Source organism: Aotus nancymaae, unplaced genomic scaffold (genome assembly GCF_030222135.1).
Source record: "Aotus nancymaae isolate 86718 unplaced genomic scaffold, 86718_ANA_hifiasm-v0.15.2.pri h1tg000089l, whole genome shotgun sequence".
In the NCBI taxonomy this organism is placed as follows: domain Eukaryota; kingdom Metazoa; phylum Chordata; class Mammalia; order Primates; family Aotidae; genus Aotus; species Aotus nancymaae.
The window spans coordinates 3,317,467-3,344,470 of NW_026988504.1; the positions used below are offsets into that span (position 1 = coordinate 3,317,467).

Sequence of the window (27,004 nt, forward strand, 5' to 3'; positions counted from 1 at the left end):
CGCCACCTGCCACCGCGGTCCCCTCAGCCCCCGGGGACTTCCTGCCCCACCCGGGCTCCTGAGAAAACCCTGGGAGGGATTTCTTAGAACGTTCGGCAGTTGCTGCCCAGCCCAGGACTTGGCAGGAGCCCCGGTGTCCGGAAGAGGGAGCAGATCAAGTTCCAAGGCTGGGGAGCCAGGCGTGCTGGCAGGGAGGACTCGGGCCAGCGTGGTGCCTGCCGGGTGTGGACGCTGGGGCTGCCGCTTGGTGGGGAACGTCCGGTGGGCTTCGTGCCACCCTGCCCCTTGGTGCCCCCGTCTGTAAAGTGGCACCTCCCAGGCCCAGCTGTTTCTTTACTGGCTGGCCAGGTTCAGTGGGAGCAGGTTTTGCTGGCATATAGAGCCAGGCCTAAGACAGAGAGATGTCTCACAGATGGTGGTCACTGTCGTAAAAAGACACAAACATGCTCAAAGAAACACGTTTACTCTCTCCTGGGCGTTATCACCGACTTTGTCCCGTTCAGTCTTCCCAGCACGATCCCAGCTCGGAGAAGGGAAGGGGCCTGGTCAAGGTCAGCTTGGCCAGCTGTCCGGCCAGTGTCCTGGCAGGGGCCGAACCCAGCCGTGCGGCTGATTCAGGGGCCAGGTGCCACGGAGGCTCACCTGTCTGAGGCTTATTTTCTGCTCCGAGACCCCTTCTTATCAGGGGGCAGGGGCTCCCCAAAGCCGGCAGGACAGGACACAGACATCAGAAAAGACCCCTGCCCCAGTATCATCTTCCCAGGTGTGAGGGGTCTCTGAGGGATTAGGCTCTTGGTGGGCTCGGACTTGGAGAGAAAGAGGGGCAGCGGGGAGGGGCCCACGTTGGGGACATTCAGAGGCCACTGGGCGGGGGTCTGGGAAACAGGGGACAAGCTTGCTCATTCAGTGGCAGAGCAGGCCACCTTGTACCCCACGGAGGCCCCGCTGGACTCGCTCTGAGACAGAACTCCCTGTCGCTGTCCCATGTAAGAGGGCCTGGAGGGGGCGCTGCAGAGCAGGTGCAGGGTCCACCAGCTGCCTTTGGAGGCCCTGCAGAAAGGCCAGGGGTTCTGAGAGCTCAGCTCAGACCTTGGGAGGTGGGGAGCTCAGGCCAAGGGAGGGCCAAGAGCCGAGGAAGCACCCAGGGCCCCGGGAGACGCTGGCAATATGTGCATGAGCATGTCTCATCCTGGCTCCTAGGACAGCCAAGAGCCCCTGTCCCCTGGTGTTGTGGAGAGAGCCTGTGAGCCACCAGGCAGAGCCATGCATGACAAGGCTGTGACCAGCCAGGAGCAGCCTGTGCCCCAGACACCAAACAGGCCATGGTGTTTGAGAGGTGGAGCTTCAGAGCAGGTGGGGACAGCCAGGAAGACTTCCTGGGAGAGGTGACGGACGCTCCTGCTGGGCGGAGGACGTCTCCGTGTCTCCCCTGTTAGCACAAAGAGATGACCTGTGGGGACATCCAGAGCTGCAGGGTCACCCAGACACTTGCCAAACAGGTAGCAGAAAAACCTAAGCTTTTTTTTTTTAAAAAAAATAATGTTTTGTTTTTGTTTTTGTTTCGAGTCGGAGTCTCTGTCACCCAGGCTGGAGTATAATATCGCGATCTTGACTCACTGCAACCTCTGCCTCCCAGATTCAAGCGATTCTCCTGCGTCAGCCTCCTGAGTAGCTGGGACTACAGGCATGCCACCACCACACCTGGCTAACTTTTTTTTTTTTTGTATTTTCAGTAGAGACGGGATTTCACCATGTTGGTCAGGCTGGTCTTGAACTCATGACCCCAGGTGATCCACCCATCTCATCCTACCAAAGTGCTGGGATAACAGGTGTGAGCCACCGTGCCCAGCCTCAAAGAATGTATTGGAGGGAAGTTCACATGACATAAAATCAACCAGTTTGAAGCATCCCATTTGGTGGCGTTTGGTATACGTACAATGTGGCGCAGCGATCGTCTGTTGTCGCAGAACGTGCTGGTCACCCCAGGAGGAAACGTTGCACGTGTTCAGCAGTTCCTCTTCACCCCCCAGCCCCTGGCAACACTGGTCTGTGTTCTGTGTCGATGGATCTGCCCATTCTGGATATTTCATATCCTAAGGTGTTTTAAAAAGAGGATTAAAGGACCAGGTGCAGTGGCTCACGCCTGTAATCCCAACACTTTGGGAGGCCGAGGAGGCTGGATCACCTGAGGTCAAGAGTTCAAGACCATCCTGACCAACATGGTGAAACCCCGTCTCTACTAAAAATACAAAAAATTAGCTGGGCGTGGTGGCACATGCCTGCAGTCCCAGCTACTCAGAAGGCTGAGACACGAGAATGGCTGGAACCCGAGAGGCGGAGGTTGCAGTGAGCCGAGATCGCCCCACTGCACTCCAGCCTGGGCGACAGAACGAGACTCTGTCTCAGAAGAAAATAAATAAAAATAAAAATAAAATGAGGATTAAAGGAGCCAAAGCAGGCGAGGGGTTCCAGTCCCCACCGCACGTTTCCAGCTGTGTGGCTTGTGCACAGCACTGCATCTCCCTGTCTCAGTTTCCACATCTGTAAAATGGACGTAAGAATGTCCACGGTAGGGTCGCCATGGGGATATAGGGCTCAGCCAGGCAGAGCACTGAGCGCCGTGTCCCAAGCCATGATGCACTGTAGCCATTGTTGACACGGGTGTCAGGTGTCAGGATGGTATGGGGCGTGGACAGCTAGGGGCGTGGGAGAGTAAAGCCTGGAATGGCAGACCTGACTCTCTACCATGCCCAGCTCGTGCCTGGAACCTGCAACAGGCCACAGAATCCTTCCACGTCCACGTCTGCCCCTTCCTACTCCGTGACGTTGGGCTTCAGTTTCCCCATCTGCAAATCGGTGATGTAGACCTCACCATACCGGAGGGTCAGAGCCCGGCATCGCAGCGGGCAGAGGGGAGGGGGACACGCAGGGGGGTGTAGGGCTGCGGTGGGGACTAGTGTGGGCTTGGGGGCAGATTCCTGGAAGGCGTAACAGCTGGCCGATGCCAAGGCCACAGTGATGGGGAGGTGAGGGGCAGAGGGGTGGGCCTGAGCACAGGCAGGCAGCCCCGGTTCTGCTTTTAAGCAAGTGGCTGGAGGCGTCCTGAGCGACTCCCCTGGCAGGCAGGCGATCCATCAGCTCGGCTGTTACTGTCCGGAGCTGGCGAGGGCCCATCAATACGCCCGCCCTCACCCCCACAAGTCACCCAGGTTTTATGTTGTAAGAACACCATGGGGCGTCTCAAACACACCACTAATGACAGGCATCATGGAGCAATAAAAGCGATGGCGCTGGCGGGAGGGGGCTGGCGGGAGGGGGCTGGCGGGAGGGGCGGGGGCCGCCGGGGCCCAGCTCCCCTGGCGGCGGCAGGAGCTCTCCGAGAATTGATTAGTCTTGGACGTGCTGACCTTTTTGTTCTTGAAAAATTGCTTTTGAGCAGCTGAGGCAATAAAAGTGAATTGATTCAGAGAGAACGAGGATGAAATTTGCGTTGGGCAGGAGCAGTGCATAAACGCCCGTGATGTCAGTGCCGCCTCCCCCAGACCCAGTTCCTGGACTACGGGAGGGCCAGCCCCAGAGAAGCCGGGCAGGGTGGGTGGTGCGGGCAGGGCCGGTGGGGCAGTGGGGTGGGCAGGCCTCCTCAGAGGTTTCAACCGAGAATTGAAACTGATAGCAAAAAGGGGAGGGCAGAGGGACGGAGATGAAATGAAACGAAGTGAGAGCGTAGGGAGAGGAAGCAAGGGGGAATGTAGGCTAGACCTCGGGCCGCTTAAAAGGGAGGGCGGGAGGGGACCTGCGGAAGGAGTGAGAATCACATGAGCACTCACGGGCACCGCAGCCACGCAACCTCACCAAGCCTGGTTTGTTCCCATTTTACAGAGTGAGAAAGCTGAGGCCCAGAGAAGTCAAGAAACCTGCTGAAGGTCAGCCCCACTGAGCCCCTCTGAAGCCAGGCGGGGCCTCCAGTGAGTGAGGAAAGCCTGGAGGGGGCACTGCAGAGCAGGTGCCGGGTCCACCATATGCCCTCGGAGGCCCTGCAGAAAGGCCAAGGGTTCTGAGAGGTCGACTCAGACCGTGGGAGGTGGGGAGCTCAGGCTAGGTACCTGTTGGCATTGAGAAGGCACGGGGTAGGGGGATGTCCCCTGGCTTCCAGGTAAGAAGCCACAGAGAAGCATCGCAGCTAAGGTTTCTGGGTATAGAATGGTGGCACTGGGACTCAGCCACCCTGGCCGAGTGTCACCGCTCCCATGCGCCCCTTCTCAGCACCTAAGCCTGTTTCCTCACCAGCCCTTGGGAAACCACAGAAGCCCAGGTGTGTAAAAGCTCACCTGTGTTTGCAGGTGCTGAGGGCGGGCTGCTGACCTGGAGCCTGTCCCAGGCCCAGGAGAGAGGCCGAGCCACGTTTCCCCCCTGCAGCTGCCAAAACCCCTCCCACCAGGACCCTGGCACAGGCTGCTTGTCCAAGCTCACCGGCTTGACTCCTGGGTTTGGTGCTGGTGGGGTTAAGGTGGGGAGGGCTATAACTTTTTGGTTGGAATGCATGGCTGTGAGTGGTGATTAAACCCCAAATCAGGCTGGTGTCAGAGGTGGTTAATGTCTCCCTGAAATGCAGGCACTCCATAGGGAACCCCTGATCACAGTGACTGCCAGCAGCTCCTAGCCTGGGCTCTGTGGGCAGTCAGCTCCCAGGGTCCAGGAAGAGGCACGTAGAGTGGCTGCCCTCAGCCCCCAGCTGACCCCAGAGGGACCAGGCCAGAGCTGGATGGCACTGTGAGCGTCCTGGATCCCACAGCCTGCAATGGCCCCGCCACCCACTGCCCATGGGCACTGAACTTTGCCGAGGCCAACCCAGCCTCTGATCTGCACCTCACCAGGCGCCTCACACCAGCAGGCCCTCGCTCCTTGCCCAGTCCCCCGAGAAGTCTGGGGAGGCCTTGCCGCCTCTATGGTCCCAGAAGAGAAGGAGCTTGCCAGGATCCCAGGGAGCAGCCTGGGTCTCCTGCCTTCCTGGGTGGTAGCACATGCCTGCCCAGATGCCCCAGCACCCGAGAGCCGCTCCAGCAAGGACTTCCCGGCTGGCCCTGGGGTGGGCAAGCGCTTTCCCTTTGCCGTCTGCACCTCGTCCCCTGTCCACCACAGGAGGGGCTGCACCTGAGGGGGGCCAACCCCGTCCCCCTTCGGGCTTCCCGGGGCATGGGGGCCTGTGGTGCAGGTTGCTTAGCAACCACACTGTTGCCAGTGGAGATTATAGCGCAAAAGCCCCCAGGGTGTCCCCAACCCAGACAGCCTCATGGGGCAGGGGTGGTGAGGAGGGTGGGCTTGGACCTGGCGCTGTGCTGGGAAGCTCTCTCTCCCACCCCACCCACCCCCACAAATCCCCTTACACCTGCCCGTGCCCCTGGGACCCTTGATGGTCTTCACGCGCCCTTTCTACGTGGTGGGGCAGGGAGGGCAGCAGGACAACCCCCAGGGTCCTCCTGCCTCGGTGACCTTCCCCACCCACCGAGGTCTGAGCAAGACTTGCTGGAGCCAGCCCAGGAGAGAAGGCTGCCGTGACTGCCGCCAGCCCAGCTCAGCTCCAACCTTCCTGGCTGTTTGCCTGCAAGGGCCCCCGGAGGATGGAAAGGGACATATTTCAAGGGAGAAAGGACATTTCCTTCAAGCTGAGTGGTCGGTAACTTACCTGAGGCTTTATTGCTCGGGCAGGCAGAGCTGGACTTGGGTCCCAGGCTGTGTGACACCCAGCGAGAGCTGCTCCTCCCTCTGCCCACTTGGTGACCAGCTTGCTGGGTGGCACCAGGCAAGGATCTCTCCCTCTCTGGCTGCTCACTCCCAGCTGTAGAGAGAGGCGGTTCCTGGATCAGGGAGCAGTGCCTGCCTTGGGTACAGGCCTGGGCCGGGCACAGGGCCGAGAAGCTGCCTCTCTGCCCCGCCTCTGGGAGAGGTCCTGGCACTGCCAGCCCATGAGTAAGCCCTGGCAGGGCGCCGCCGAGGGTGTGCAGAGGTCAGCTGGGAGGGCCGTGTGGCAGCGTTCTTGGGACTGGCTGCCAGGAGCAGCTGGACCTGTTCGCCTGGGCTGGGCTGTCTCACTTCCCCTGGAGCGGAGAGGCAGCTGGGAAGGAAGAACAGGTGGGGCCAGCCCTTCAGGGGCCCTTGAACTCCAGGATGGCCAGCTCCTGCCACAGGGGACCCAGCCAGCAGCAGCCAGAGGTCTGGGAGCCACGTGCTGGAGCTGAGGACAGGGAATGTCAGGGGATCAGCTTGAACCCCTAACCCCTTTCCCTGCGGGTCTGGCCTGGGGGGCTGTCCTGTGTGACAGGGGGTCCCAGCCTGTGGCCTGCAACCACAGGCACCACACCAAGATCCCTGCTTGGGAGTTCTGCACAACCCACAACCCCGGTGCCCACAAACGCTGTGTGAAAGTGAACCAAGTACCCAGATGGTTCCTTCATCTGAGGTTCGATCAGCAACCCAGTCATCTTGCTCCTGTTGTGAAAAAACGCAAATTCCTCTGACAGCATTGTGGGGTTGGGAGTCAGGGTTGCCTTTAGCAGATACCGAAAGTGCCACTGCTATCTCAAGCAGGTGTGTGACTTACTAGGACTTGAAAGAGACCCTCCCACCTTCTGGGAAGTCGGCCCCCTCTGATCTAGCTGATATACCCACCACCACCCACATCTGCCTCTCTCCCTGGCACCCGGGACTGTGGCAAAGGGAAGCCCTCTGGTAGGGACAGCCCCACTTGTCCTGGTGGAGGCCATGGGTCATCCCCTCACCACATGGCCTTACTGGGCTGGGACCTGGTGCATGGCTTGGGAAGGGAGGGGCTGCTCAGGACCTGAGGACGCAAACCGACCGCAGCGTAAGATGGGAAGGAAGGCAGGAGTCCACGCTGTGGCACGAGCCAGGGAGGGTGGGCGTCGGGAGGGGGATGTGGAGGCTTGGCCTGTGCTGAAGGAGGGGGGTAAGGGCGGGCATTTGGGGGACCATGCTTTAGTGGGAAGGTCTGGCCAGAGCACGCAGGCAGATGCAGTCACAGGGGGGCCAGCGAGGCGGCCAGCTTCTCCAGCCTCATCCGGTGGTCAGTAGTGGGGTGCACTGCAGACGTCTGCCTTCCTCTGTGCCCCACACACCACTACGCCCACGGACCACTAGGGCCTGGATGCGGGGGGCACATGCACCTCACGAGCCAGCTTGGACACAACCGAACTAGAAAAATGAAATGCCAGGTTCATTGTGCTGTGTCTTCCCCTGAGGAGGTGACTCGGTGTGTGGATGGCTCCTTGCCTCTGTGTCTGTGCAGGGTGAGTGTGTTTGTATGTACACCATCCACAGGCAGGTGCTCGGTGTGTATGCACACACACACACACACACACAGAGGACAGCATTTGGGTCAATGCCTTGCCAGGGTCTCTCGGTGACATACTAAGCACTTTGCAAGGGCAGGGACTTTCCAGGGACCCTGAGCAGTTTCCAGTGGAGAGGCTATCATCTTTGCCCCACAGCCAGAACTGGCACCTCTCCACCCTTGTGCACAGGAGGGAAATGGGCACACACTCCCCAAGGCCCCACACTTCCCACAAAATCACCCCTCTTCCTGCAGAGTCCTGGGGAGCCAGCATTTTGGGTCAGTCCACAGTGGCTTTAGTGGTTGGCCATGGCTGAGAATATTTTGGGAACTGCCTTTTAGAATCAGTTGACAAGACACCCGGACACTGCCGTCCCGGTACTTTGCAGCTTTATCCGGGTTCACTTTGATTCTCTCTGGATCGGGCAATAAGTCCTCCTTCCGAGAGGATGGCTCCTTCCAACCATCTTCTCCGTCATGGGAGAATGATGGCTTCCTACCAGAAAGGCCACCCTGGTCACATTTGCTGGGATCCGGAGTTCCTGATGCGACCCTGGTGTCGGCGGGGATACGGCGCTGTACGGGAAGGCCAAGCCTGATGGAGAGGCCACAGCCCTGAGGTGTGTGTCACCTGGCGTTTGTGGAGCCCTTACGGCCCATGCCGGCAGTGCTGGGGACGCCTTGTGAGAAAGGAGATGAGGCCCTGTTCTTGGGGAAGAGCTCGTGACGGTGTTCTTCTTGGGGGACACTGAGGCCGGGGAGGGGAACACAAATTCTGTCCCTCCCTTTATGACCCCTCCTTCAGGCCTTACGGCAGGGAACCCATCCAAAGCAGAGCCATGCCCAAAACAAAATACCCAACACGGAGGCATGGGTACGCATAGCTCACCGACAGCCATTTAATCTGGGGCTTCAAAAATATCAAGGTCCCAAGAGAACTTTGTGTGATTCCATTGACTTGAAATGTCCAGAATGGGCCAGTCCGTAGAGACAGGAAGCAGATTTGTGGTTTGCCCAGGGGCGGGGGCAGGAGCGGAACGGGAGCAATGCTCACGGGTACAGGCTTCCTTTGACGGGAGATGAAAGTGTTGCAGAATTAGATTACAGTGATGGTTGCACAACTAGACATTTACTAAAAACTATTTAACTGTGTACTGTCAATGGGAGAATTTACGGTATGTTAATTATATGTCAATAAAGCTGTTAAATTCTTGAAGTCTCATGGGGAAATGCTCCCGAAGTTACTCATCGGTCTGTACGTTCTGATTTCATTGTTTAAAAAAAAATGTGCTCACGTATAGAAGAAAGACTAGAAGGAAATACACCGAACATCAACAGTGGCTTTGTCTGAGTGCAGGAGCCAAGGAAATGTTTTACTCTGCATGTGCAAACAGCCAGGGGACAGTGTCCGTCTAAAGTTGGGGTGATGCTGCCGTCCCACAGCCTCACCCCTGTCCCAGCCCCTCCCTGCCCAAGGTGACCCGTGACTCAGCTGCAGCGGCATCCAGCGGCCAGGGTCAGCCCCTCCCAGGGGAGGGAATGCTGTGGGCCTGCAGGGCGGGCAGGTGAGGACTGCGGGCCCCTCTGGCTGTGAGCTGCAGCGGCTCCTCAAAGCAAGCAGGCAGGAGCCCCGGGAATTACCCCACAGGCAGGCGGGTAGGCCGCACTGCTCCCTCATTCCCGAGGAGAGGTCACCTCTGGCCTGCCCCAGTGGCATCGTCCAGCAGCTGGGCGGGCCGGGCAGTGGAGCTGGCCCAGGAGGGAAGTGGACAGGGGGCCTGGGACCGGGGCCTGGCCTGACTCTCGCTCTGAGCCCCCAACAAAATCACAGTCCCTGAGCCATGATGTTGCCTGTCTTGCACGCTCTGGTTTGCCCTTACCTGGCTTTCCACCTCCACCACTAGCTATACCCAGAGCCCTCCAAAGGGCTTAGAGGCCCTCCTCCACCTGCCCCTCAGTCCCTGGGCCCCGAACCCCTCCTCCTCCTCCTGCCTGGCTCCCTCTGCTCACTCACTGGCTGTCCTTCCCGCTGCTCCGAAAGCCTCCCCCACTCAGCTTCCACCTGTGGCTTCATGCTCTGCCCTCTCCCTGGCACTCGGGTCCTCCAGACATGCCCCAGACGCCACCCTGCCCAGCTTTCCCCGAGGTCACTTGCACCGCAGCCTCCTCTGACCACCCACCCAAGCAGGCACACACACACACACACGTACACACACATGCACGCCTGCTCTCCCAGCCCCTCCCTGTGCCGCCCTTTCCCCAGCTCCACTCTGTCCACTGTGTTTTGCCATCTGGTCATTTTGCTGGCCGCCCAGCTCCACTGTTAGAACAGAAGCAGCACGGAACGGGGGGAGAGCTGCCTCCCTGTTCCCAGTTGTGCCCCAGAGCTTTGCAAAAGAGCTGACTCAATAAGTAAATGGTGGATGAACGAATGAATGAAGGAATGAAGCAGGGCAGGCAGTGGTCCCACCTGCCCACACAGCCTTGTAAGGGGACGTGCCTGGGGAGTGGGGTCATTGCTGCAGGCACCGCCTGAGTCACTCGGTTATTCCTGGCCACACAGGACATCCGAGGCTGGAGTGGGGCTGAGCGAGGGGGGCCTGAGAGTGGGGTGGCCACCTGACCTCACAGGGGCTTGGGGGCTTGGAGAGGCCATTGTGGGTGAGTTCAGCCCTGGTGGGAGCAAAGGAGGAGTGTCCAGGGCCCAGGTGGCAGCTTTTCAGAAGGCAGGTGGGGTGGGCCAGGGGTCTGGGGTCAGGCCTCCTGGATACAGTGTTTGGGGACAGGAGGCCGAGGTCAGCCTGGCTGCTCTGCGAGCTCCCTGGCCCTCAATCAAGGGAGTCAGTCTCTAAATTGGGAGCTGAGTCCTGCTGATGGGGATGCAAAGGCAGACGTCTCTGGCTGCTCGGCCCCGTGCAGCTGGTTGGGGAGCCCTTCCTCAGGCCCCAACCGCACAGGCGACAGGTATGTGACCATGAATAAATAGCCACAATTATCCCTCCCCTTCCGTTAGCCTGCTGCAGGCTGGTGGACAGGGAGGAAGGGCAGCCTGGCAGCCCCTGCTGCCTCCAGAACCCAGGGGAGCCCTGGGGATCACAGGTGCAGCCAGCAGCCGGCACTGGCCCGGGGAAGGCCAGGATGATGGAAGGCTCACAGTATAGACCAGCTAGGGGCTCACCTCAGCACAGAGAGGCCACAGGAGGGAGTGACAGACACCAGAGACCAGGATTTGAATCCCAGCTCTGCCCCTTTCCATCTGTGTGAACTCAGGCGAGTGACCTCACCTCTCTGAGCCTTGGTCACCTCCACTGACAGAGATGGTGAAAATACTGATCTCCCAGGCTCAGTGCAGGGCACAGCCCAACAAAACAGACGCGAAGCGCAGGGACGGAGTCTGTGCTTAACACGTGGCGGCTGCTGCTGCGCTTCTGGACACGACCGCTAGCAAAACCATCATCATGGCTACGCCCATTGCAATGTCTCTCTCCCAACCCAGGGTCTGTCCCCAGGGCCCAGCCCTCGGTCGCTAAGCCTCCTCCCCCAGTTTATACACGTAGCCCTGGTGACCCAGGACATTTTAAGCACCTTCTCATGAATCTGAAGGATTTTGTCCCCAGACCTTCGTCCACTTTGCAAAAGCTCCCCGTCCCCCCGCTGCCTCCTTCCCAAACCTGTCCCCTTGCTCTGCAGCCACAACTGCCCCCTCCCCCTGCTTGGGCAGCCCCCAGAAAACTGGGCTCCTCATTGGGTCCCCAGTCAGGTTCCACGCTGGAGTCCTGGCTCGGGTTAGGGTGAGGGAGGCTCTAAGCCAGGACGGATGTAGTTATGGGGGGCATCAGCATGGGCAAGGGTCAGGGTGGCCGTGGCCATTGGTCAAGGGTGGGTGCCCTGTCTGGTCAGGGGTCAGCACACTGACTTGCCTGGACAAGCCGAGGCCCGCCAGGCCCAGGGAGTTACAGAGACAGAAAGGTCCACTTAAGGTCCGCCGTGGTGGTGGACGCCAGATCCCGCTTCCGGAATAAAATAAAGGTTGGATTTTCAGAAATCAAGTAGCCCTCTGCCGTGGGCCCTTTGGGGGATTGCCTCAGTGGAAGAGAGGCCTCAGCCAAGGGCATGTCCCTCTCAGGGCAGGGGCTTCCAAGGACCACTGAGGCTGATATGAAGGCCCAGACCTCCTTCCCCAACCCAGGACAGCGCGGGGGCCTCCATCTGCAGAGCTCCTGCAGGATGGATGCTCGGTTCCTCAGGCCTGCGCTGCAGCTGTCCCCTCACTCTGCTGGGTCTGGCCTCTGGCATCTGCTGCTTCTCCGCACGTGAACCCAAGGGCTGATTACCCGCAACCAGGAGCCTCCCTGTGAGCCTGCTGCCCAGGGCACTCCCAACTCTGCAAACAAGTGACAGGACCTCACAAAGTCACCCCACTTACCCTCAATCCTGAGAACAGATGCAGACACCTGCCTCAGTTTCCCCAACAGCATATTCAGCCTCCAGGATGTCTGTACTTCGGTGTCTCGTGCTCCCCACAAATTCCTGTCCACCCAGAACCTCAGGAAAGGAGCGAATAAGGTCTTTGCAGATGTAATTAGCTAAGAATCTTGATGCGGCCATCCTGGATTTCAGGTGGACCCTAACCCTCATCAGTGGTGACCCTGTAAGAGGAAGGGAGGACAAGACCCACACGTGTGGGGAGAGGACGGAGGCAGACTGGCGTCACACACCTAGAAGTCGCGGCACACCTAGGGTTGTCCGCAGCCCTGAGAAGCCAGGAGAGAGACCCAGAACAGGCTTCTGCTCCGAGCCGCAGAAGGAACCTGCCCGACAGCCCCTGGACCTGGGGCTCCTGCGCTCAGAGCTGCGAGACAGTAGATTTCCGTTGCTGAAGCCACCTCGTTTGTGGTAGAGTGTCACGGCAGCCACAGGAAACTAATGCAGCGTCAGAGGCAAATGATTAAAGACAGAAAGACGCAGTCTGTCCTGTAGAGGCCTGTTTGCTTCCTTTTCCCCAACACATAGCATTTGGTGCGGAACTGCCCCTGAAGCGGCAGGGCGGGCGGGCAGGGCGGAGGCCCGAGGTGGAAGGGGAAAGCCTCTTGTGCCATGACAGGGGTGGATTCTTTCATTCATGCATGTGTTTCTGTTTTTACAGTCCCCTAAACCATCCTCTAGGGTGGATTTTATCCCCAAGATGCTTTGGAGCCTTGGGCAGGAGAGAAAAGAGAAGGAATTTGAGTCACAGAAAGAACCCCCTTGCAGCCGTGACTGAGCGTTGGTGGGAGGAAAGCTGGGAGGATGAGGGGCCCCAAGTTGTAGGGTGTCTAATGTCTGCGTTAGCACCAGACAGCCACTCCCCGAGGGGCCCTCGTCCCGGGTCAGTGGGTCAGCCTGGCTGGTACATCATCAACCTTTATGGTACATCGGGTGGAGAGAGAGAGGCTGGCGAAGGACGGAGCAGACTCTGGGAATGTTTGGGGACAGTTGATGGCTCTTGGAGGAGTCAAGACTCCGTGGGAAAACATTCATTTTGGCTATGTAGAGACTGAAGTTCCTTCGGGATGCCTGGATTTCAGGACAGGCCTGGGCACTGCCATGTAGCCAGGTCCTGCCAAAGGCAGCCCTTGAGGCTGGGGTTGAAACCAAGGGCCCTCACCCCACCACGCGGGCAGACACCCCCGAGCCTTGGGTTGTGGGCAGTGCTGGGAGAGGTGATGAGAACCGAGCCACCGTGGGTACCTAGACCAGGAGTCCAGACGCCCAGCACCACGGGCGGACCAGGGAAAGCCGCTCTGCCTTCGGGTTTAAAGGGCTTATCTTCTGATACATGAATCAAATTAGAAAGAAACCAGCATGTGGCAGGGCGATATGAAAAAGGGGAAGGAGTAATGTTTTCATGGGGAAACCCAACACCTCCCGCTCAGCCAGGTGATCCAGGCTGTCACAGCGGCAGGCCCTGCGCGTGGTGGGTGAGAAACGCACTTCACCGCTGTGATCCTTGTCCCTGGAGAAAAACAGAGAAAAATCCCAATAGAGGGACGGTCTGCAAAACCCCTGACCAGGCCGGGCACGGCGGCTCACGCCTGTAATCCCAGCACTTTAGGAGGCCAAGGCAGGTGGATCACTTGAGGTCAGGAGTTCGAGACCAGCCTGACCAACATGGTAAAACCCTGTCTCTACTAAAATACAAAAAAATAAAATAAAATAATTAGTTGGGCATGATGGTGGGCACCTGTAATCCCAGCTACTCTGGAGGCTGAGGCAGAAGAATTGCTTGAACCAGGGAGGTGGAGGTTGTGGTGAGCCAAGATCAAGCCATTGCACTCCAGCCTCGGTGACAGAGCAAAACTCCATCTCAAAAACCAAATGAAACCAAGACAAAGCAAAAACCTGGGAAGTCCAAGTGTTGTCACAGCCAAGAGGAGCCTGGAGACCTGAGGACTACGTCTCCTGTGGGACCCTGAGAAAGGACAACGGGTGAAAGCCAGGGCGATGTGGAGAGAGCGCGGACATTCACAGCAACGCTGGTTCTTCAGTTGTGACAAATACCCAGACCAACGAAAGATATTCATGCTGGGGGAAACCAGCTCGGGTCATGGGAACTCTCCGCACTGTCTTCGACACGTGTCTGCCGTCTAAAACCATTCTGACATGAAAAGTTTACTGTTCTTTTAGAAAGCAATGGAACATCATTCAAAGAATACAGATAGTTTATAAAAGAAGAAATACAAATGGATCAACAAATGTGACAAAATTCTCAATCTCGGTGATGTTTTAATAAAAGAAAAAGGAAAATTGCAATGGGGTATTTTTGCAGAGTTGCAAAGATCTAAAACTCTGATAATACCACGTGTCGGTGGAGGCCTGCGGAAACGGGTGTACACTGCGGGGGGTGAACGCATAAATTGGTGATTTGCTGTTATCTCTTATAACATACAATCTTCATACACTGTGAACCAGCGACTCCACTTCCAGAAACTTCACCTGTAGAAATATTGAGACAGAAACATTTGCTCAAGTGCATGAAGACGTTTGAAGTAGTATTGCTTTGTAAGAGGAAAACATTGAGGAAAAGAGAGTCTATGAAAAGAAAACTGGCTAAATAAGTTTTGATACATTTAATGGAATTTTGTGCGTCCTCTTAAAAGCACTAAGTATATTTTTAAAGAATATGTAAGACGTATTCTTGTATAGAACGTTTTTTGAGATATGTTATTAAGTTAAAACAAGAGAGCTGTAAAACATTTCAATGGCGTGTATACACAGCCGTGTACGTGTGTGTACACAGGGCCAGTTTTGCAGGAATACAACTGCTGTGGTCACACTGCCCCCAGCGCAGAAGGACCCTGTGCTTGGCTTAAGTCTCGGCCACTGCCAGCTGGAAATTCTTAACCATTTTATCTTTGTTGGGTGCAATGGCTCATGCCTGTAATCCCAGCACTTTGAAAGGCTGAGGTGGGAGGATCATTTAAGCCCAGGAGTTCAAGACCAGCCTGGGGAACACGGTGAGAACCCATCTTCACAAAAAATAAAAAATATTTTCCAGGCACCGTGGCATGTGCCTAGTCCCAGCTATTCAGGAGGCTGAGATGGGAGAATGACTTGAGCCTGGGAGTTGTTGCTGTTTTTGAGAAGGAGTCTCACTCTGTCGCCCAGACTGGAGTGCAGTGGTGCGATCTCAGCCCACTGCAATCTCCGCCTCCCAGGTTCAAGCGATACTCCTGCCTCGGCTTCCTGAATAGCTGGAATTACAGACGCCCGCTACCACACCCAGCTAATTGTTTTTTTTTTTTTTTTTAAATTTTAGTAGAGACAGGGTTTCGCCATGTTGGCCAGGCTGATCTCAAACTCCTGACATCAGATGATCTCCCCGCCCGGGCCTCCCAAAGTGCTGGGATTACAGGCGTGAGCTGCTGCGCCCTGCCAAACCTGGCAATTTGAGGCTGCAGTGAGCCAAGATGGCGCCACTGCACTCCAGCCTGGGCGAAAGAGCAAGGCTCTGTCTCAACATCATCATCATCATCATCATCATCATTTTATCTTTGAGCTTGTGTTTTGTGGCTGAGGTCTGTGGCGTAGCGGAGCGTACACGTGGCTGGATACTCACAGGACCTGCCCTATTGGCGCATCACACTGGCACAGCCCCACGAGCACAGTGTCCCAGCAGAGCCACGCCCATGCGTGTTCAATGACACTTGGAGTGAGCAAGGTGAGCATGTCACGTCTGCAGCCGAGGAAGAGGGGACCCACATGGTTCTAAAGGCCCACGCTTCCTGTTCCAACCAGAACTTGCTTCAATCACAGAAATAATAACACAATGGAATTCTAAGAAACACGAATGGCCAAGGCGTCCCCTGAAGTCCTTTCCGACTTGTGTTACTTCCCTGTGTTGGCTGACGTGATGGCATCGAAGGACAGGGAAAGGCGGGGCCGGCTACGGCTCTTTTCCGCTCAGTCCTTCTTACTCCCAGGAGGTTGGAGGCGGGGAGCGTTGGGAGAAGGTGCGTCTCAAGAAGTGAAATACACACAGCTGAGTCTGGTGGTGCAGCGTCTCCACTCCACGTCCAAACACGGAGTACGTGTCTGTCAACAAGTTACGAAACGAGGGTTGTGATATTTCAGCGATTCCATGTGGGTTAAATGCTCTTGTATTTGCCATTGAAACTGTCATTGCACCTTATAAAGGCCAATAGTGAAGTGAATGTATAATTTAAAGTTTCAATTTTTCTCTAGTTAGAGTGGCCTTAAGTAGCACATAAAAACCCCATAAGTAGAGAGAGATTCCGTAGAGGGAAGAAAGGGAAAGGCTTCCTACTTCAGTGCCTTTAATGGCTCTTTTTCCTGTTTGGAGAAAAGGGTTGTCTACATTGAGCAAAGCAAAAATGCCAGACCAACCGTGGCCGACAGCAGAGGGAGAGCCCAAAGGCTGAGAGAGGTGGCGGTGCCGGAGTGGCGTTCCACGTGAAGGCTGGACGCTGCACCCAGCCCCGTGTTCCATGGGAGACCCAAGCAACAAGGGGCGTGGGGAGGGGAGACGCACCGAGCCTATCCGTGGGAAGGACTGACTGTGGGAGGTGCCGGCACAGCCCTGGCTCCCAGACACCAACAGGGATGGTAGAACCCAGGGACAACCTTACAAATTCCCATAAAAAGCAACAAGGGCAGTATGGCAGCAGGGTGGGGGCGCTGACCTGGAGAGGGCTCTGAGGGTGGTTAATAGAACACAAAATCCCAGACGAGCACAGAGGCTCATGCTGGTAATTCCAGCACTTCAGGAGGCCGAGGTTGGTGGACCACCTGAGGTCAGGAGTTCGAGACCAGCCGGGCCAACAAGGTTGCGGTGAGCCAAGGTCTCGCCACTGCACTCCAGCCTAGGCAACAGAGCGAGACTCTCTCTCTCAAAAAAAAAAAAAGTAAAAGAAAAAAAAGAAAAGAACACAGTGTCCCGACGGGTGTGATAGACAGGCAGCCAGCAGGGTCGTTCCTTCACTCATAGCTTTGCAGAGCCAAGCGTGGACCAGCAGGAGATGGAGGGCACCTGCTTATCCAAGTCACGGTTCCCGGCCCGGTTTTCAGACCTTCGGCGATTCTCAGCTCCAAAACCCATCAGCTGAGGACAGGCTGGGTCCCATGTGCAAACTCATCAACGGTGTGTACAGCCGTGACTTCCCCAGTCCTTCCCCAGGGACCTGGACCATTGACTTAGGTTACCACACACAGAGAAAGAGGACCATTCACACAGTGCCTGAGCTGATACCTGGGGACCCAAAGTGTAAGCATAATCCTTCTGTGAGAGTGTGAGGGCCACGTAATACATATCAGCCTGCCCTAGTGGCTCACAGCAGGCGCACTGGCACCAGGGGCCCACCCAGTTTCCTGGTCTCTGAATGTAAAGATGGTGTGGCCATAACCTCTGCCCTCGTCCATTCATCCCAGCGAGAGCTGTCAAAATGAGGAAAGCAGGTGGAAGCCTTTGCAACTTGCACCCCTGGGTGGCAGGCAGCGTTAGTCCGTGCAAGCCGCTGGAAAAGATGCTGTAAACCGGAACGTGTAGAAACAGCGGGAGTGCAGGACTCACAGCTCTGGCGCCTGGAAATCCCGTATCAAGGCAGCAGCAGATCAGGGTCTGCCGAACCTCAGTTCCTACCTCGCAGATGACGCTTCTCACCGTCTTCGCATGGAGGAAGAGGGTGAATGAGCACCTTGGGTCTGTGGCATGAGGGCACTAATCCCTTCCGAAGGCCGCACCTCTCAATACCATCACCTTTGGAGTTAGGATTTCAACACACCGACTGGGGAGGGAGGGAGGGACAAAAAACACTCAGAGCATAGCAGCAGAATAATGGCGCTCGGAAGTCTGCACTCGAATCCCCGGAACCCGTGACTATGTCACCTTACCTGGCAAAGGGGAGTGAAGGTTGCCCTTGGAAAGAAGGTTGCTAACCAGCTGAGTTTGAGATGAGGAGATTGTTCTGGATTATTTGGGTGTGCCCAGTGTAATCACAGGGTCCTTATGGTTGAAAAAAGGGAGCAGGAGAGTAAGAGGGAGAGGTGACCAGTAAGAAGTCGGAGCGATGTGGTGGGAGGAGGACTCGGCCTAACGCTGCTGGCTTGGAGGATGGAGGAAGGGGCCGTGAGCCATGCAGGAGGCTCCGAGAGGAGAGAAAAGGCAAGAAGACAGATTCTCCCCTACAGCCTCCAGGAAAGAACATAGCTCTCTGGACACCTTGATTTTTATCTCCGTGAAACTCGTTTTGGGCTTCTGAGTTTCAGAGCTGTAAGATAGTGAATCTATGTTGTCTGAAGCTGACGTTGTTTCAAGTGTATGGTGTCATGTCACAGCAGCGATGGTAACCTCATACACCCCTGCCACCCAGCTAAGACTGTGTCTACAAAAAAGGACTGCATCCTTGGGGGGCAGTGGAGACGGCCTCCGGGTGCAGGACTTCCGGTCCTGCCTGCTCGCCCAGACGCTGCGTGGAGTCCCCTTTCTCCGTGGCTGGTAACCTAAGCAGGTGGCCACAGGTCCCTGGGGAAGGACTGGGGGAGTCGTGACTGTACACACTGTTCATGGGGACCCAGCCTCTCCTCAGCCAATAGGTTTTGGATCTGAGAATTGTCATAGGTCTGAAAACTGGGCTGGGGACCGTGACTTTGATAACTGACCGGACTCTCTCAAAAGTGCAAGTGAATCCTGGAGAATAACAGCAGACTGCAAACCTAACTAAGTGGTAGCCCCGATGGCGGCTGTTCTTCCAGATGTGCTGTCTCAGTGAACACAGAGTGACGTGGCCCCAGGTCCGTGACTGGCAGCCATTGACCCAGCAAGTGCATTCTTTTCCTGATCACAAAGGCAGTCAGAAGCAGGCTGCGTTCACACGGAACCGACAGCAGTAAACGTTTACTGTCTTGCCCCAGGGCTCTGTTCACTCTCCTTCCATCTGTCATAGCACAGACCTGGGGGGCCTGGACTTCCAGGAGAATATCATGGAAGTCCACCATACCAATGTCATCATGTCAATCAGATAAGATGGGCAAGAAGCGGCTAGTACTTTGGAGGCCTTGTAAGACAGCTGCACTCTAGAGGCAGGAGATAAAGCCTATAATGGGCCGGGCATGGTGGCTCACGCCTATAATCCCAGCACTTTGGGAGGCTGAAGCGGGCAGATTACTTGAGGTCAGGAGTTCAAGACCGGCCTGGCCAACATGGCAAAACCTCACCTCTAGTAAATATGAAAAAATTAGCCGGGTGCTGTGGCACGCGCCTGTAATCCCAGCTACTCAGGAGACTGAGGCAGGAGAATCGCTTGAACCCGGAAGGCGGAGGTTTAAGTGAGCCGAGATTGCACCAGTGCCCTGTAGCCCGGGTGACAGAGTGAGACTTCATCTCAAAAAAAAAAAAAAGCCTACAAGCTTTGTATGGGTCTGGATGTCTAAGGCATGCTGAGTCACTGAAAGTAGACTCAGAATTCCTGCTCCCACCATGAAGGGATGCTTGGAGGTCACTTGGGTCCTGGAGGTAGCATGTTCTACACGTGGGAATCCATGGAAGGCAGCCAGCTTTGAGAGGATCCACAGCAGGACGCGGCTCTGCAGCAGGGACAGCTCTGCCACCCAGGTGTCATGGCTCTGCAGGCCTGATGGTTCTAGAGGCGCTGTGCAGGAAAAAAGATGCCATGCATCGCAGATGACAAGCCCCGACTGGAGACAGGCCACGCCATTCGCACCAGAGAATTACATTGTTTGAAAAACAGCTCCGGGCCCTGCTGGAGATGGAATGCTTGGCTATCAACCATCAGCAGGCATGCGGCTAGAATCGTCTGCCACGAGCTGGGCCCTTTCAGACCCGTCAAGCCAGCAGGTCAGGTAGACCCAGCAGGATCCATCGTGAGATAGAAATTGTCCATCAAGCCTGGGCGCGGTGGCTCGCATCTATAATCCCAGCACTTTGGGAGGCTGAAGCAGGTGGAACACCTGAGCTCAGGAGTTTGAGACCAGCCTGGCCAACATGGCGAAACCCCATCTCCACTAAAAATACAAAAATTAGCCGGGTGTGGTGGCAGATGCCTCTAATCCCAGCTACTCAGGAGGTTGAGGCAGGAGAATTGCTTGCACACGGGAGGCAGAGGTTGCAGTGAGACGAGATCACACCATTGTACTCCAGCCTGGGTGACAAGAGTGAAAGTCTGTCAAAAGAGAGAAAGAGAGAGAGAGAGAAAGAAAGAGAGAAAGAAAATTTCCGTCAAAATCGGGCATGAGCATGACCAGAGGCACAAGCAGCCACCCATGCTACCCTCAGAGTCTGGGAGATGAGGCTGGCATGGTGGCTCATGCCTGTAATCCCAGCACTTTGGGAGGCTGAGGTGAGTGAATCACCTGAGGTCAGGAGTTCAAGACCAGCCTGGCCAATACTGTGAAACTCCATCTCTACTAAAATTACAAAAATTAGCTGGGTGTGGTGGCAGGCACCTGTAATCCCAGCTACTCGAGAGGCTGAGACAGGAGAATTGCTTGAACTTGGCAGGCGAAGGTTGCAGTGAGCTGAGATTGTGCCACTGCACTCCAGCCTGGGCAACAAAGAGCGAAACTCCTTCTCAAAAAAAAAAAAAGTCTGGGAGATGGAAAATGAGAATCCCCACGTTGGACCAAGGGAGCTATGGATGGGCGAAAGGGTGTAGGAGGAGACAGGGGGTCCCCTGACTCGGTCGCGTGCTGCACCACCCAGAAGCCACTGGCCTCGTAGTGTGATACAACAGCCTTTCGAAGGCATGGCTGAGCTGATGCGAGGATGTAACATCATCTTCCCGGATGCAGAATACACCTGCAATCAACAAGCGTTATAGGGGCCGAGTCCCCAGGAGGCAGAATACATTGCTCCAGGAAGCAGAGGGTGGAAGGAGGAGTGTCCCCATTTAATATCACTCCAGTGGCCCACTTGGGGGAATTTTTGCTTTCCGACCTCACAACTCTAGGTTTGGTGAGTCTGCAAGACCTGATCCCCACAGCGGGACCCTTCCACCAGGATTCACATCAAGGCTGAGCGCTTTGGGCTCCTGTGCCAGGGAGCCAGCAGGCAAGAAAAGGAGTCACCATCCTGGCCGGGGCAGCTGCCCCTGGTCCGTGTGGAGAACGGGCTGTGGCTCCCTAGTGGGGAGGGGGAGAATGGAGGGGAGAATCCAGCAAAGCATCTCTTCTCACTCCTGTGCCCAGTTTTTACAGCAAATGCATGAGGGCAGCAGCCATCGCTTGAGAGGACGTGGTGACCGGGGGCTCAGAGCCTCGGGATTCGAGCCTGGGTCCCCCCACCAGGTAAACCACCTAGCCAGCAGAGGCACTCACTGAGGGTAAGGGGCCCTTGGGTGGAGAGCAAGGGGGAATTTGACATCCCCCCGGGCGCCAGCTGCAGGAGCTTGCTGGCGGGAGTTGCATCTGAACAACGCACTCCCCTTTGTGAGTTTCCCCAGGAATAGAGACTGGCGCGGGCTGAATGGTGACCCCTCAGAAAGATAAACCCAAGGCCTAACCGCAGGAAACTTGACTGTGACCTTATTTGGAAAAGGGTCTTTGCAGGTGTACTGAAGTTAAGGATTTTGAGATAAAATTTTCCTACATTACCCAGTGGGTCCTAAACCCAGTGACAAGTATCTCTGTAACACGAAGAGGAGACTGCAGAGACACAGAGGCGAGGACCATGTGACAGCAGAGCCACAGTGAGAGGGACGAAGCCCCAGACCTGGGGCCCCAGAAACTGGAAAAGGCAGGGAAGGATCTTCCCCTAGCGTCTCTGGAGGGACATCCCGCTGCCCACACCTTGATTTCAGCCCTCTGGCCTCCAGAACCGTGAAGGGTACATCTCTTTCCTTTTATGCTGAGTTTCAGCCCTGAGAAGTGAATACAGGGACCACTAGGGTCCTGGAGGCATCATTTCGGACGGGGTGAGCTTGCCACGTGGAAGTGCATGCCGCCAGCACGAGGGCAGAGGTGTGGATGTCGTGCTGTGCTGCTCACTATCCCCCTTCAGGACGTGGGCACTTATCCCCGGCTGCAGGAGGGTTGCCCCTGGCTGGGTCCTTCCCAGGCACTGCCTCCCTTATGCTGCACTTCTGCATGGCTGGCTGATGTGAGGGTGCAAAGGCCTCAATCAGGCCTCTCTGTGGGGCCGTCCCAGCTCCAGAGCTCCCTGTAGTGGGCAGAGGCCGCTCTTCCCACTGCACTGCGGCCCAACTTTGCCTTCTGCACAGTCTTTTTTTCTTTCTTTTCTTTTCTTAGGAAGGCTCACCCATGCTGGAGTGCAGTGGCGTGATCTCGGCTCACTGCAACCTCTGGCTCCTGGGTTCAAGTGTTCCTCCCACCTCAGCCTTCTGAGTAGCTGGGACCACAGGCACGCACCACCAGTTGTAGCTAATTTTCGTATTTTTTTTAAAGACGGGGGTCTCACTATGTTGGCCAGGCTGGTCTTGAACCCTTGAAGTGCTGCGTTGACAGTTGTGCAGTGCACCTGTGCTTTCCCCCCCAATCTTGCCTACTTTGGTCTCCACAGGTGTCATTCCGGAGAGCACCCCACTAAACCCACAGTGCCCAGGGCTTAGAGTCTCAGAGTCCCGTGCCCAGGAACTGACCCACGAGGGATCTCAACCCAGAGAGGAAAGGATGATGACGTAATAAATGTGTTGGAACGCCCCAGACACCATCCAGAAAAAAGCTGAATCCGAACCTTGCACCTGATGCCAAATAAACTCCAGATGGCTCAAAAATCTGAGAACCTAGAGAGAGCTACAAGAAACCATGGAGGAATTTTTAAATGATCTTTCCAAATCTTACTCCAAAACCAGATGCTGTAAAAGCAAGAATAAAGAAATAATTTCATTATAATTACTGTATTATTTTTAAATACTCAGAGCAAAAATCACCATAATCGAATTCAGAAAAAAAATTTTAAAACTGAGAAAATGATTTGCAATTTATCACGCAAGATCATTTTATTTAAAAAACGGAATTACAAATCAATTCTAAAAAAATCAATGACTCGATAGAAAAATGCTCGAATGATATCACCAGGTCAAAGACAAGGAAGCCCCTACGGTTCCTGAACACGTTAAAATATGCTCAATTTTATAGGATCCAGCCCCATGTGGTCCTGTGAGTCCCTCTCTACAGGTGTGGAGATGAGAAACAGTGAAAAAAAGACACAAGACTCAGAGATAGAGAAAAGAGAGTTTGTGCCCAGGGGTCCACTGCCAACCGAAGCGTGGAGTCCAGCAGTGGCCCCGAGGGCCTGGACGCTCTGACTTTTATTGAGTACAGAGCAGGAAGCAGGGTAGATGGGGTGAGGTAATGGTGGTCAGTGACAGGGTGAGGTAAATATACATTTATGATTGCATGTGAATAGCTATGTGATTATTTATGATTATATATAGGAATAACTATATAACTATATCTCTAATTTTTTTCTAATTCAATATTTATATGAAAACAGACTGAGGCCTCAGACCGTTACCTCGGTTCTTGCAGGGTTCCTCCCTCCCCGACAACTTCACTCTTTAAAAATTGAAGTGAAATAGACTTAACAAAATCGATCATTTTACAGTCAACAGTTCAGTGACAGTAAGTACCTTTGAGTTGTTGTAAAACTATCACCTCTGTCTAGTTCCAAGATATTTTCAACACCCCAAAAGGAAATTTTGTATAAATAGAAGCATACAAAATACAGGTTTTGTGTCTGATTTCTTTCTCATGGTTATGCTTTCTGCATTTCAGCCACGTTGTAGCATGTATCAGAATTTCATTCCTTTTTATGGCTGAATAATATTCCATGGTATGGACAGACCACATTTATCCATTGACGACATTGGGTTGTCCTCACCTTTTAGCCATTGTGAGTAACGCTGCTGTGAATGTGCGCGTATCTGTCAGAGCTGCCGTTTTCAGTGCTTTGGGGAGTATCCCTAGGAGTGGAATTGCTGGGCCATCTGGTAATTCTATGTTTAAGTTTTTGAAGAAATGCCAAACCGATTTCCACAGCAGCTGCACCATTTTACATTCCCACCAGCAGCATGTAAGGGCTCCAGTTTCTCCACGTCCTTTGCCAACCCTCGTTATTCTCCCTTTTTAAAAAGTAATAGCTACCCTAGTGGGCGTGAGGCGGCGTCTCGTCGAGGAATGGGTTCGCATCTCCCCGATGATTGCGAGGCCTGCATGCTTTCACGTTTGCTGGCCCTCTGAGTACGATCTTTGGAGACCGTCTGTTCAAGGCCCTTGCCCGTTTGTTAACTGAGTTGTCTTGTTGTCAAATTGTAATAGTTCCTTAACATTCTGGATACATACGGTTTGGCTGTGTCCCCACCCAAATCTCATCTCAAATTGTAATCCCCACATGTCGAGGGAGGGACCTGGTGGGAGGTGACTGGACCAGGGGATGGTTTCCTCCATGCTGTCCTCGTGCTAGTGAGTGAGTTTTCACAAGATCTCGTGGTTTAAATGTGTTTGACCATTCCCCTTGGATCTCTCTCTCTCTTCCGCCACCATGTAAGACGTACCTTGCTTCCCTCTTGCCTTCCACCATGATTGTGAGTTTCCTGAGGCCTCCTCAGCTGAGCAGAACTGTGAGCCAATTAAAACTCTCGTCTTTACAAATGACCCAGTCTTAGGTAGTTCTTTATAACGGTGTGAAAATGGACTAATACACACGATTTGCAAATATTTTCTCCCATCCTGTGGGTGGTCTTTTCACATTCTTGGTCACGTTCTTCGATCCACAGATTTTTTCATTTTGATGAAGTCCAATTCATCCATTTCTTTCTTTTGCTGTTCACACTTTTGGTGTCATCAACTCTGCTTAATAAGACAAAAATTAGAACCATTCTGAAATACAAATTTTTCAGTTATTTATTTGTTAAGAATCAGAAACTTTAATTACACTCTGCATTGGTGGGTAAACATGTTTCTCATACATATAAATTAGTGTGACTTCTAGTTCAAAATTTTTTTAGAGACAGGGTCTCTGTCACCCAGGCTGGAGTGCAGTGGTACAATGATAGCTCACTGCAGCCTTGACTTCCTGGGCTCAAGTGATCTCTCACCTCAGCCTCCAGGGTAGCTGAGACTACAGGCATGTGGCACCATGCCTGGCTAGTTTTTAATTTTTTTCTGTAGAGACAGGGTTTCACCATGTTGCCCAGGCTGGTCTCTAATTCCTGGGCTCAAGTAATCCTCCCACCTTGGCCTCCTAAGGTGCTGGGATTATAGGTGTGAGCCACTGCACCCAACCTAACTTTTTTTTGTTTTTCTGAGACAAGATCTCATTCTGTTGCCCCAGCAGGAGTTCGGTAGCATGATCTTTGCTCACTGTAACCTCCGCCTCCCAGGTTCAAGCAATTCTCATGCCTCAGCCTCCCGAGTAGCTGGTATTACAGATTCCTGCCCCCACACCTGGCTAATTTTTGTATTTTAGTAGAGACGGGGTTTCACCGTGTTGGCCATGCTGGTCTCGAACTCCTGACTTCGAGGCGATCTGCCCACCTCGGCCTCTTAAAGTGCTGGGACTACAGGCGTGAGCCACCGCGCCCAGCCCAACTTCTTTAAATTGACTCTTTGACTCAGCAATTCCAGGTCTAGGAATTTTTCCTCAATACACCGGCACACTGAGAAATTGTGTAGCTGCAGCTAGCGTGCATTTACAAACACTGCCACGTCATTTGTGTGATCAAAACTAGGACACCGCCTAAAAGCTCATCAGCGGTAGTCCAGTTAAATAAACTGTGACGCCTCCAGGCAATGGACCGCTCGGGAGCTGTCAGAGAAACGAGGATGCCCTTTCTGCTCTGAGAGGGAGCAGTGCTTAAGGACACAAGGTGAAGCAGCCAGGCACAGAGGTGTGTGTGCCCTGCTTTGTGTACGTAGAACAGGTGGAAAGTGAAACATCCACGCAGCCATTGCGCATTGATGGGGTATCTCAGAACAGGGATAGAAGAGACAGTGGCTGGCTGCTCCTGGAGAAGCCCCGAGGTGAGGGACACACAGGGTCGGCTTCATGGGCATGGCACCTGCAAAGCCACACAGCGTGGCTCTGAGGGGCCCCGTACACAGTTTAATGCTCTCCTGTCACTGTCTTGAAATCCCTGATTTTTTTCTAATTTTTTATTGTGTCAAAATATGCATAACTTGGCCAGGTGCGGTGGCTGATACCTGTAATCCCAGCACTTTAAGAGGCTGAGGTGAGTGGATCACCTGAGGCTGGGAGTTCGAGACCAGCCTGACCAATATGGAGAAACTCCCTTCTCTACTAAAAAAATACAAAATTAGCCGGGGGTGGTGGCACACACCTGTAATCCCAGCTACTCAGGAGGCTGAGGCAGGAGAATCGCTTGAACCCAGGAAGCAGAGGTTGTGGTGAGCAGAGATCGTGCCACTGCACTCCAGCCTGGGCAACAAGAGTGAAACTCCGTCTCAAAAAATAAATGCATAACTTAAAATGTACTGGTTTAACCATTTTGAAGTGTACAGCTCACCGACATCAAGTACATCCACATGGTTGTGCAATCATCACCCCCATACATCTCCAGATTTTTTTTTTTTTGAGACAGAGTTCTGCTCTGTCGCCCAGACTGGAGTGCAGCGGTGCAGCCTCGGCTCACTGCAACCTCCGCCTCCCAGATTCAAGTGATTCTCCTGCCTCAGCCTCCTGAGTAACTGGGATGACAGGTGTCTGCCACCACACCCAGCTAATTTTTGCATTTTTAGTGGAGATGAGGTTTCACCATGTTGGCCAGGCCGGTCTCGAACTCCTGACCTCAGGTGATCCACCTGCCTTGGCCTCCCGAAGTGCTGGGATTATAGGCGTGGGCCACTGTGCCTGGCCCAGACTCTTAATCTTTCCAAAGCCGAAACTCTGTCCCATGCAACAGTGATTCCCCATTCTCCCTCTCCCCAGCCCCTGGCACCCTCCCTTCTACTTTGTGTCCCTGTGAGCTTGATTATTCTAGGTACCTCACAAACGCATTGTGTAGTATTTCCTTTGTGTCTGTATTTGACTTAGCATGTCAATGTCCACGAGGTTCGCCCATGTTGGGGTGTTTATCAGATCTCCTTCCTCTTTAAGGCTGAATCATATTCCACTGTCTGGATAAGAGCATTTGCTGATCCATTCATCTGGCAGTGGACACCTGC

General features: G+C 54.5%; 1 long non-coding RNA gene across 1 annotated transcript; it reads right to left on the reverse strand.

Moving 5' to 3' along the window:
- Nucleotides 1–406: 406 nt before the first annotated feature.
- On the reverse strand, nucleotides 407–5,851 carry LOC110568296 (uncharacterized). The gene is made up of 3 exons (XR_002478594.2): nucleotides 5,684–5,851; nucleotides 1,937–2,093; nucleotides 407–1,450 (listed from the first exon to the last, which is right to left on the reverse strand). It is a non-coding gene; the product is annotated as an uncharacterized LOC110568296 (long non-coding RNA).
- Nucleotides 5,852–27,004: the final 21,153 nt, after the last annotated feature.